The 12,794-nt window shown below is 40.4% G+C and overlaps 1 protein-coding gene and 1 long non-coding RNA gene across 14 annotated transcripts in view; one reads left to right on the plus strand and one right to left on the minus strand.

Annotated features, from left to right (window-relative positions):
* Positions 1 to 10,298, minus strand: part of LOC138442506 (uncharacterized) — a 68,524-nt gene extending 58,226 nt beyond the window's left edge. Inside the window, exon 1 of one of the 3 annotated variants that reach the window (XR_011257755.1) lies at positions 10,103 to 10,298. This is a non-coding gene — a long non-coding RNA (uncharacterized lncRNA). The other 2 variants (XR_011257756.1, XR_011257754.1) reach the window with 2 other exon arrangements.
* The window catches only part of N4BP2 (NEDD4 binding protein 2), a 104,451-nt gene that overhangs the window by 21,861 nt on the left and 69,796 nt on the right, over positions 1 to 12,794 (plus strand). For 4 of the 11 annotated variants that reach the window (XM_069593922.1, XM_069593926.1, XM_069593919.1 and 1 more), the window contains exon 1: positions 8,513 to 8,883. The gene's annotated coding sequence lies outside the window, so the exon portion shown is untranslated. Of the gene's footprint in view, positions 1 to 4,905; positions 5,053 to 8,512; positions 9,619 to 12,794 lie in introns of those variants that run through there. The other 7 variants (XM_069593920.1, XM_069593918.1, XM_069593923.1 and 4 more) reach the window with 5 other exon arrangements.

Raw genomic sequence — 12,794 nt, forward strand, 5'->3', positions numbered from 1 at the left:
CTCTTTAATAATAAAAAATAAAGTAAGCCCATATGATTTTCCATGTCATCATCCTACTCCTCTTAGTGGAAAATAACAATGATGATGCTTTATACCTGTATGTCTTACCTCAGCAAAATTACAACAAAACTCCTTAAGGACAGGGCCTGTGTCTTACACTTTTACAATATCCCTGATAATAGATTCTCAAGAAATATTGAGAAAGAATAAAGAATAGTTCCTGGTAGTTAAATAATGGTATTTAACTTTTCAATGGGATTTTAATGATGGAAATAAACTGTGCTCTTCTACATCTTAGTACTTATATGTAATTATTTTGACATTTTACATGAGAGATAATTTCATCATCCTGTTTAAATTCACCCTATATAAATGGTACATAAACAGGTGTGAAGCGTCTATGTTGCCATCCCTGGAATGTGTATTATGTCACCATGCTCAGATAAACTGTATTTAGCCTCATTTGCAAGCTGTTGAACTCTAGCAGTTGCTCTATAAATGCATTCTGGGCCTTCTATGAATTTTCTGAAGTATTTCCTAGTTTTGCAGTACTAGGAAGAATGATATAAAATAAATAGTAAAATGATAGTTCTACAGATTTGAACCTATAGATTTGAAAATGTGAACAAACAAATGGACACTGCTTTCTGGAAGGGTAAGTGTCAATGTATTAACTAGCCCTAAGTCTTGGAAACTCATATTTGAATATGCTCAAATAATGACACCCATGTCTCTTCACCATAGGATTGATGCTCTTGCCCTGTTCCCCAGTGCCTTTTCTATCCAAATATAAATCAGCCTAAAAATGTTCCACAATCTTCAAACTCCATCCTAACTAGAAAAAGTTAAGATCTTATCTTTCAGGCAGGCTATCAAGAAACACTAACTGAGAAGTCTCAGTTCTCAGGCAGGGAACTGAGAGGAAAGTCTAGCAGGTGGAATGTGTTACTTGGCTTCAGGCCTAGTTTATATTTTCCATCAGCAAACACCACTTTAGCTTAGGGTGAAGGTCTTTCAGAATGCCCTGAACTTGTTCACTTATCCTCTTTCAATTTGAGAGATTTAAAGAAAACAGTATAAACTTTGAGAGCCCAAATGGATTTCATTATAAAGAACTTCACATTTCATTTTAACAAGAATTTACAGAAAACCTACTACAATAGTTAAACTCTTTTTGATGCCACGATAATAGTTAAACTGTTTGGATCAGAAAACAACTTAGGTTAGCTTAGGACAAAAAAAGGAGATTTATTATAAGAATATAGGAAAGTTGAAGGTATCACATTCCCTGATTTCAAACGATAAATATATAGTAAAGAAACAGAATAGTCAACAGTATATTGGCACAAAAACAGATGCATAGATCAGTGGAACAGAATCAGAGAGCTCAGAAATGAGCCCACACTTAGATGATTAATTCATCTACAACAAAAGAGACAAGAATATATAATGGGGAAGTGACAACTTCTTCAGTAAATGGTGTTGGGAAAATGGGACAGCTACTTGCAAAATAATAAAAATGATCTGCTTTATCACACCACATTAAAAAAAAAACCCTCAAAATGGATTAAATACTTAACACCCGAAACCATAAAATTCCCAGAAGAAAACATATGCAATATGATCTTTGACATTGTCTTAGAAATATTTTTTTGTATCTGCCTTCTCAGGCAAGGGAAACAAAGCAAAAATAAACAAATGGGACTATATCAAACTAAAAAGTTTTTGCACAGTGAAGGGAATTATCAATAAGAAGAAAAGGTCAGCTACTGAATGGGAGAAGTCATTTGTAAACAATATATCTGATAAGGGGTTAATATGCACAATATTCAAAGAGTTCATAAAACTCAACATCAAAAAACCAAACAACCTGATTAAAAAACGGGCAGAGGACCCGAGCAGACATTTTCCCAAAGACAGATGACCAGGAAGTACATGAAAAGATGCTCAACATCACTAATCATCAGGGAAATGCAAGTCAGAACCACAGTGAGACTTCACCTCACACCTCTCAGAATGGCTATTATCAAAAAGAACAAATAACAAATATTGGCAAGAATGTGAAGAAAAGGGTAATTGGGAATGTAAATTGGTGCAGCCACTATGGAACACAGTATGGAGGTTCCCCCAAAAATTAAAAATAGAACTATCACATGATCCAGCAATTACACACTTCTGGGTATTTTGCCAAAGAAAACAAAAATCCTAATTCAAGAAAATGCATCACCCCTATGTTAATTGCAGTATTATTCACAAAAGCCAAGTATGGAAGCAACCTAAGTATTCATGGATAGATGAATGGATACACTACATGTGTTTGTATACGTACAATGGAATGTTACCCAGAAAGAAAAGTGAATTCTTGTCATTTCCTACAACGTGGATGGGCCTTGAGGGTATTATGCTAAGTGCAGTAAGTTAGATATGACTTCACTTATATGTGGAATCCAAAAAGCAAAACAAATTAACAAATACAACAAAACAGAAACACTCATCGATACAGAGAGCAATAGGTGATTGTCTGAGGGATTGAGGATGGGGGTGGGGGCGGGTAAGTGAAATAGGTGAGGGAGATTCAGAGATACAAACTTCCAGGTGCAAAATAAGTGAGTCACGGAGATAAAATTTAAGTACGGAGAATACACTCAATACTGTAATATCTTTGTGTGGTGATCGATGGTAACTAGAATTACTGTGGTGAGCATTTTGTAATGTAAAGAAATATACCATTATGTTGTGCATGAGGAACTAACAGTGTTATTAAGGCAATTATGGGGCTTCCCAGGTGGCACTAGTGATAAAGAATCTGCCTGCCAATGCAGGAAACGTGGGTTCTATCTCTGGGTCAGTAAGATCCCCTGGAGTAGGAAATGGCAACCCACTCCAGGATTCTTGCCTGGACAATATCAAGGACAGAGGAGCCTGGCGGGCCACAGTCCACGGGGTCGCAAAGAGTCAGACACACACATACACAATTATACTTCAACAAACAAACTCATAGAAAATAAGATCTAATTTGCGGTTACCAAAGGCAGGGGTTGGGGGAAGGAAGAACTGGATGAAGGTGGTCCAAAGGTACAAATTTGTAAGATAAATACAATGGATATGACGTACAACATGATTAATATAATTAACATTGGTGTCTGTTATATATAATAGTTGTTACGAAAGTAAATCCTAAGTTCTCATCACAAGGAAAAAATATTTTTTTCTTTTATTTTGTATCTATAGGAGATGATGAATGTTATATTTTCTGTGGTAATCATTTCAGATGTAAGCCATTATGCTGTACACTTTAAACGTGTATAATTATATCTCAATAAAACTGGAAGAAAAAAAAGGAATATAGGAATGTTTTAAAAGAAACCAAGTGGAGGGATGCAGCTGGCTCCAGGAAAGACTAGAACCAAATTGTTGCGAGCCCAGACAATATTTTCTCTCCAATCCCTCTTCTCTGCATATCCAATTCCTCTTGTCTGCTTATCCGCTTCAGTCTTCTTTCTAGGTCAGCTTCCTTTGCTCACCAGGCTTCATGCAGAATATAGTTGCCCTCAACTCCTGAGTTAACCCCACATTGGCTTAGTTGCACAAAGAAACTGCATCTCTCTGGGATCCCAAATATCTTACTCCTACTTATTTTCTTGAATAGCAGATAGATTCTTTTGGTTCAAAAAAGATACAGTGAAAACTCTTTCTAGCCTCTTCCCTCTGGCTACTCAGTTCCCTTTCTCAAGTTTGCTGCATCTCCTTCCAGAGAAATTTTATGTATATGTGATAACATTTGTCTATCTATTCTCCTATTCCCATTTTTTTTAATATGATGGCAGCATAGCATAAACTTTTTTCACTGAGCAATTTATCCTGGAGATTTTACAGAATCAGCACTCAGAGAATGCCATCATTCTTTTATAGAATTCCAAAACTTGGAATTTAATGCTGCAATAGAAAATCAGAAGTTTATAGTATGTTTATAATGTGCATATAGTACATAATCTCCAGTATTCTTGCCTGGAGAATCCCAGGGACGGAGGAGCCTGGTGGGCTGCTCTCCATGGGGTCGCACAGAGTTGGACACGACTGAAGTGACTTAGTAGCAGCAGCAGCAGCAGCAGCACAGTACATAATACATATACATATAATATATACATTTTGGGGAGCCTTCTTTATGCTTTGCCCAGTTTTCTTTTCTGTTGAGTTATTGGTCTTTTAAAAATTGATTTCCAAGTGTTTATTTATTAGAGGAAACAGTCCTTTGTCTCTGATATGAATTGCACTATTTTTATTCATAATTTTTCCTTTGATTTTACTAATGCTAATTTTTGATTTTGTCTCAACCGTAAAAATTTTCCAGGAAGGGGCTATTAGATTAAGACACCTACCCCTGGTTCATTAAGTATGGCCAGGGAAGCGAAGTCATTTTTTAATACCCTGAAGTCCACCCTATGGAATGAGGGCAAGTAAAGCTAAAGGGGAAATTGTGAGCTAGGAGGTACACTAAAAGGGGTCTATACATTTCAATGTTTAGAAGACATTTTCTAGTCACTGGAGTTATTTCTTATCTAGGGGAAAAGTTTGCAGTTTGCAGTTTGAAGATATATACCAACAGTCATCATTGGGACTGAATAAGAGAGATATATACAAATTGCTATGGTCTTAGAGGAAGTAGTTCATTACATTTGAGGTGCCTTGGAAAACTACAAGAGAAAAGACATTTAAACTAGATTTGTAAAGGATGTGACCACATGGATCTTAACCCATCATGTGACCACATGGATCATAACTCATCAGGCTCCTCTGTCCATGGGATTCTCTAGACAAGAACTCTGGAGTGAATTGCCATTTCCTCCCCCAGGGGATCTTCCTCACCCAGGGATCAAACTCATGTCTTCTCTGCCAACCTTGCAGGCGGATTCTTTACCATGGAGCCTCCTGGGAAGCCCAGAAGTGAAAATGAATGATGAGGTTACCCAATGACTCAACATCATTGGAAGTAGGATGTGTGTGATTGTCACAAGTGGAAAAGTAATGCAACTGACAGAAAGACGTCAACAGGTATGATTATAGGATGTAACATTTCCTTACTGGTAAATGATATGAAATTTCACAGTTACACAAAGCTAGAGTTACCACAATACATATGCTTCTGGACTGAAGCATGGCTTCCTATGAAAATTACTCACAAAGACACAGTACTGTGGTTACCATCACATTTACATAAGGATTATCCCAGGCACAAGTAAGCTATCTTTGCCATCTATCCTGTAGTTCTTGTTCTCTTAAGTGTTTTATTTGTTTTAATATTCTCTTTTGCCAATTCCTTTTCTACCTTTCCCTGTTAAGTCTGGAGACTGCCTGACTGGTACTTTGGCCATCCCCTTATGGAGAAACTAGGTAAAGCAAAGATACAGTTCTTGAGACCATCCCTCAGTGGATCTAGGCTTGAGGTCTTGAAGTCCATTTCTGTAGGAAGGGCAGGATTTGGAAGCTACACTAAGGGATTTGGTTTTTCTGTTTTGTCGGTTATTGTTATTTTTTCAACAGAGACTGATTTCTCCCCTACCCTTCTTACCTCCCCACTTACTATAGCTTGAGGTATAGTATTACTGAAAAAATTGTACAGAAAGTGTACAACATAATTTGATATAGGTGTATGTACATTATGAAATGCGTTATCACAATTAATACATCCCTTTACTTCTCATAGTTGTCTGTGTGTGCTGAGACCACTTAACATCTATTCTCTTGGCAAATTTCAATTCTTAAAGTCATCTCTTTAGTTCTTAGTATTTTATTCCTTCCTTTAAGATAGGTTTCCTCACTATTTTTAAAGCAGCACTTTATGACTGCCTTTTTATACATAAATAATTGCACAAAGAAAATTACTTCTTTTCATGATTGAATCCACCAATATCTGCAAGTAATACCTATCATCTACTGAGCTTTTACTTTACATGCTTTCATTATTTTAATTAATCATAAAATAGATATGAATGAATGTATTTGAGAGATGCGAAAACTGAGTTTTAGAGGGTTTAAAGTAATTTTCCCAAGGTCACAAAACTTGTAGCTCCTGTTTAGTGTGGTAAAGGAATTTTTTTGTAAAGATAAGCCCATTGATATTATTTACTTTAGATAATGGCAATATAACTCACTATCCAGTTTCTATCAGATTTAAAATGTAAAAACAGGAGTTCCAGCATATGTTGGTTTTTACTTGTTAGTAAAATTCTTGCAAAATGTTATTCTGTTTAATTGGGAATGAAAACAAGTATTTGTCAGCCATTACATAAAAAAGGAAAAAAAAAAATTTCTGAGACTGACTTTCTTTTGATTTGCCATACACTGTGCTGTGGAGTAATGCTCATTCTTTTACTCATCAAATGTCCAAGGGGTGCTCTGTATAAGAGTGCTGTTTGGTAATGAGGAATACAAGGCTGAATGGGAAACAGAACCTGTCTTCAAGAAATTGATGACCTACTAAGGGAGATTATAAATATGCTGTGCTGTGTTGTGCTTAGTCGTATCTGACTCTTTGCAACCCCATGGACTGTAGCCTGCCAGGGAGATTCTCCAGGCAAGTATACTGGAGCGGGTTGCCACGCCCTCCTCCAGGGGATCCTCCCCACCCAGGGATCGAACCCAGGCCTCTCACAAGGCAGGCAGATTCTTTACCATCTGAGCCACCAGGGAAGACCATAAATATGCAAATAATTGTCATTAAGCAGAATGCTCCCAGTCAAATTCAAAGCATAGAAATGCAAAGGTGGCATTGTGACTGAGATGAAATCACACTTAAGTTCTAAATATAAGCATGCTTAGAATTTAGCCATTAAACAGACCAAAGATGCTTTGGGTAAATATAAAATATTTGTTTATAATAAATTACAAATATTTATTACAAAAATCTGAGAAATTTTTTGAAAATGTAAATTTTATTATTTCCTTAAAGGCTGGTCTTTCATCTAAAGAAATGCCAGGGTTAATCTTATTTATTTAAAAGGTTAAGTAAGCAGTAGCATTTTGCCATTCTTCATATTCACCTGGCATTTTAAGATAATTAAATATTGTAACAAAACCAACAGGAAGATTACAGGGAGCAGAATGTGACCAGGAGTAGCACCTTGCTATTTAAGTTACATCAAAATACTCAATAATTCAAAGATTCTTAAATTTCTTCTTTAGAATTGAAAGATACACGATCTGAAATGAGAATAGTATGATAAACAATCCGTTTATCCAATGTTTTAACCTAATGCTTATGTCTCACTCTTTAAAAGATGTGTTGTACTTTTCCTATTGGCTTAGAATTTAAACCAATAAGGAAGGAGGGAATCTTTATAAATATTCACAAAGGAAGGCTAGCATTGTGAATGTTGAGTAAAGATTGCTTTGTTCCCTATTAGAGTCTGATTTTCAGAACTTTTATTTATATTTTTCTTTCATTGATATACTAAGCAAACACTTTCCCCCCCCTTTCTTCCTGGGCGATGTCTTGCTGGCTTGAAATATGTTTTCCAGTGTTAAGAATACTTTACTTCTTATTGTTCAGACCTAAGAATGTGATAAATCCTTAACAATGATCAAAGGAAAAAACAAGAATTTAAATGCCAGTTTTTAGTATCGTGCTGAACATATTTCATATGAACAAAATTAACTTTCTAGATTTGTTTGAAGTTTATAATTACTAGGATTCTTTCATTCCTCAAGTGGCATATAACACTGTTATTAGTCTCTTTTAATGGCTGTTAGGAGGCAACATAATGTTAAGGTTATATAGATCTTGCGATTTGGAATACTTTGTTAACATTTTTGTGTTTCGAAATTAATAAAAGCAATAACAGAGGTATTTGCATTGTAATTTCTAAACAGGGGCTCAAGGAAACTTTTCAAAAATACAAAAATCACACAAGGGGTAAACCTCCTTCCGTGTGGTTGGTTTCATTAGAAGATTGACCATCCCGAGATCTCTGCTTAAATATTTCGAGATTCTTAAAAAAAACCCAAAAAACCCTAGAATGTTTTCATGAGTTAAATGTTCCAATTAGACCTAAATGAAGATAAAAAATTCACTTACATTTCCCCCCGAATTTCCATTCAGTTTAAAGCAATTACTATAACAACATCGACAGACTGTCTTTTCCATGTCTGTCAGGGGACTATTTCATTTCTCTACGAAAAACTCTGATGACGGAACAAAAAGTAATTGCAAAGGGAGGGGAACAGAGGGAGGGGCAAAAAACTAATATAACTATAATCACCTCTATCAGAAAACAAGGGGGGGAAAATTCGTGTACCTGAAAACACGGAACATTTCACGATAGAACACATAAGCAGGAAAAGCAGGAAACCAAGGAAGGTAGAATTTAGGAGGGGAAAAAAAAATGGAGCAGGCTTGGGTGATAGTCTAATAACACAGTGATCGCAAAAGCGAAGAAAACCTCGTTGCTTTTTCTCGGCACCTGAACACTGAAGCTCTAAGCAGGGCAAAGGTCAGCGCCTGCGGTCCTATGTTGCAAACAGGCTCTGTGTTTTTGTGCTTCCGTCAGCTTGTTCAGAAGGCACATGGGCCGCGCCGGTTGGTACTACGCAGACCTCCGTCCCTGCCGCGACCGCCGCCGACCTCTTTGTCTCCCGGCTCCAAAGCGACCACGCCGCGTCCGACTCCCGAGCGCGCAGAGGGGCAGCGGGCCGCGCGCCCGGAAACCTCCCGCGGACAGCGCGGCGCGCGCGGAGGCGGGGTTCGCGCGCCAGCCGCCGCCGTGGCCTCGCTCGCCCAGAGTCAACTGCCCAGTTAGGCTACGCCGAGGCCGCCTGGTCCACCTCGCGGTCGTTCCCAACTTGCTGCCGGGACCCGCGACCTGGCGGGCCCGCCCCGACCAGCGAGTACGGCCTTGTGTTTCTATTTTTGCTTTGGGGTATTGGGAGAGAGTGAAAGAGGCTTAGGCACGGCTGTGGTTATCGCGGTTTATTTCCGGAGAAATTTCAGGCTCCTATTGCTACGTTCACTAGCTCACAACGACTCCCGCCTTCCTCGAAAACCCGACACATTGGAAAGGGCTTGCTCCTCCATGTGACCCCACGACGAGGGAAGGGGGAAACACGTCAGGCTTTCGCTCGAGGCGGGGGAAGGCGGGCCCGATGCGGCAGAACGGGCCAGGCCGGGACCGGCTCACTGAGGGGAGACGGAGAGGCGGGAGCCTGCGGGCCGGGGTCACCGGGGCCGCCAAGGCAGGGCGGGCCCACGCGCCCCACCTGAGCCCGAGGACGAACCAGAGGTCGCGGCCCGAAGCCGGCGGGGGCGGGGGAGGCGGAGAGCAGCGATCCACCTGGGCGACGTGGCAGCCCTTCCCTGCTCTCCGAGACCCCTCCCCATTCGGCCGCCCACCCGCCCTCTCGCGGCTAGCTGCTGTGAGGCTGCTCTTCCCCGGCCGGACGGAGAGCGGCAGTGTCTCCCCGCCAGGCGCCGGCCGCGCGTCTCCCCCCGGCGGCCGTCGCGCGCGCCAGCCCTGCGCCGCGCCGGAGAGCGCTGTGGTGGCGGCGGGAAAGGGCTGCGGACCCGCGTCGCACACTCGACGACGCGGCCCCGGCCTCGACTCCCTCCGCCTGCTTCTGGAGCAGGTAAAGGCGGCGGGTGGAAGGCGGAGCGGCGGGGCTGGGCTGAGGGTCGGGAAGAAGGGGATACCGGGGTCCCCAAACCCGAGCGGAGGGCCTGAGGCAGCAGCGGGAGGCGCTGCGACCGAAACCGCAACCCCCGGACGTGGAGGTCCGGCGCGGCCGTCTCTAGTCCGGCCCGCGGGCCCGGTCGCCCTGGCGGAAGGGAAGTGAGGCGTCGGTGAGAGGCGGGCCCTGGCTCGCCGCCCGAGGTCGGGCGAAGGCGAAGGCGAAGGCGGAGGCAGTGGCCGCTTTCTGGCCTCCCAGCCCCAGCGGGCCTCCGGGCCTTTGACACACCCCTCTCCCCCCTCGGGGCTTCCCTGTTAGTTCCCGTTGGGACCTGACCTGGCGGCCCTCCGAGCTCCTTCGGCTTTCCCAGGCGGAACCTTCTTGGAACTTGGGGCCACCCTCCGGAGCACGTAGCCCTAGCACAGCCGTTTTATTTACTCACTTCAGTTTCAAACACAGCCTCTCACTCCGCAAGTTCTGATTTTGGGTACTGTGGGGAGGCATTCCCGGTTACTGGTATCTGTGTCTCTTTGATCGTCGTCCTACCACCCTCCCCCGCGGCAACTTTGATCCTCACTGACTCCCTCCTTGAGCCCTACTGTGATCCGGACTCTCCGGAGAGGTCCCTTTGAAAATCCCTCTTGGGTAGAGTAAGTCATCCGACCCGGGGCAGTTTATTGCTTAAGCTCTTTTGGTTAAAACGTGGTACCTTTTTTTTTTTTAAAAAAAATTTTTCTTTTGTCTCTCAGAAAGAGAGATAGAGTAATTTAAAAAAATGTAAATGCCAGATCACGCTCAGTGTTGGCTTGGAAGAATCTTCTTTTCTGCAACAATCTTTAGAACTAGAATCTGATATTTGTGGCACGGACAGGTTTGTACACATTCTCGCCATGCAGTGGTTGTAATGTCTCCATAGCACAGTTCTGACTTCAAGGCAGGATTGGCTGGTTTTTCTACTCGGCATCTTTAAGCCAATCAAGAGGCGCTGCTTGCCTGGAGACTGGATAACTCAGAAAAGGTGGAGATTGGTTGAGCTCAGAGAAGAAAATCTTGGAGATGAACCTGCCTTCTCAGAAAACAGTGACTGATTTGCAGCTGCCTCTCGCCCCCCACTTAAAAAAATGGTTTTTTTTTTTTTTTCATCTCAACAGCATCCTTTTCATTCTGTTTTTATTATTTCCATTGTTTTTCTCTCAAACGCCTGGCTCTCTTTTGTAACTCTTTTTAACCCTCATCTTTCAATTTTCAATGAAAGAATTCTTAAAAGCGTTAAGAAAGGTAAACGTCATGTGTTTGTGTTTTGATAAACAGCGTGGTTCAATTTTCTAACTTTGCCCGTTTTGCAAGGTCAAATTAAATAAACATTTTTTTGTTCCTTTGCCAGAGCTTTATTATTCAAGTGGCTGTGCTAGGACGGCGGGGTGTGGGGGCTACAGTGATGGAGATGGTGAAAAGAATAGGAAAGAAATGGCTGCTTTTCTATAAGAATACTGCACTTTAGTTCATGAAAAAAGACATATAAAACCAAACCCGGGACAAATCACATTTAGTACTTAACGAATGTCAATTTGTGCACCTGTTGACTTTAGCTGCTTTGAAGGGGGTAGTAAAGAGGACTAAATACTGGACTTCATTGAAAAAGTGGGCTTAAGTTATGGAATGTTTTCTCTTTATTGAAGTAGGCATAGTATCTGTACACAATAGAGGCTAAATAAATAGTATCACTCAAGGGGCATTTTTTAAATACTGTGTGAGGATTTTCTCTTAAAATCTCCCTTTTCTTCATGATTATCTATGGTTATGCATCTTTTGATATGCAAAGCAGTAACCATTTATAAGTTAATGTGAATTTTAGAAAAGAGCTACCATCTTTGCCTTTCTTCTATTCAGCTTTTTATATGCAAACTCACATTGTAAGTCTTGGGAAGAATTTCAGTTTTTTTAGATCAAACATTGGATCTTAGCAGATCACATTATTAAATGCCTGTGGTGGTAGTTTTATTAGGAATTAAAGAGATTGAATTTTTTAAAAATATATATTTACAATGCCAGACAATGAGTAAGCCAAATGTCATTAGGATTATATCTGGACTCTTAACTTTTAATAATGATCCTTCCATCTTTTATTGGATTTTTGTAGCTGTATCATTTAATCTTACAATGTTACTTTAATATGATATAGTATATTAGAATGAACTTTCCCCATGTGTCTTTAAAATTTTTAAAAATATGTTCACTCTATTTATTAAATTTAAGAATTAGCTTAGGAGACTGACGTGAATAATTTAATTTTTCTGTTCTGAAGCAGGCTGTCTTTTAAAAAAATTTTTCTTTTGTCTTCGAATTTGTTTCTTCTGGGTGTAGTGTCTTCACTGTTCTCCCTGCCTTCCTCCTCTTAAACTCTCTGCTGACCTACTTCAAAATTTAGGTGGTATATGTTGTCAAGTTTGCTTTGCTTTCTTCCCCCAGCAGAGATAATCACATACTCATCATATTACCTCTGAACCTTTAACGTAGTATTTCCACTATCCACGTACTGCTATATGGAGTTACCTCCTCCCTATAGTAGCTGTGAGTTTCACTGAATTTTACTCATTTTTTCCCCCTTAATTCTAGTTCCAAAGCTATAGTTGTGTAGGTATTAAATAAATATTGGCATGAATAAAGGAGATTTTTTTTTTTCTATTCTTTTTTTGACCTTGCTGCATGGCATGTGGAATCTTAGTTCCCCAACCAGGGATTGAACCCAAGCCCCCAGCAGTAGAAGTTCAGAGTTAAAGAAGATATTTACTCTTAAAAAATATTTCTCCCAGTTACTGTCTATATGTAGATAATTCTTATATCTCCAACCCAGAGCTATTTCTTGATAAATTGACTCAGGTTATCATCTACCTTCATAACACATTCATTTGTATTCTCTCACAGGTGACTCAGACTGAGCATATCCCAAACTATAGTTATTATCAACCTTCCCTTTCCCAGCCTCAAAACAAAAATATGAAACAAGCTACCTCTTCTTCCTAGGGGAAGATTATATGAGATAATGCATATGTGCTAAGAATTTGATAAATAGTAGGCACTGCTAATAATAACTTGGTAGAAACCTGGGCTGTTCCTTTCCTTCTTTTCATTTT

This window comes from Ovis canadensis, chromosome 6, assembly GCF_042477335.2.
Source record: "Ovis canadensis isolate MfBH-ARS-UI-01 breed Bighorn chromosome 6, ARS-UI_OviCan_v2, whole genome shotgun sequence".
NCBI classification, from domain to species: Eukaryota; Metazoa; Chordata; class Mammalia; order Artiodactyla; family Bovidae; genus Ovis; species Ovis canadensis.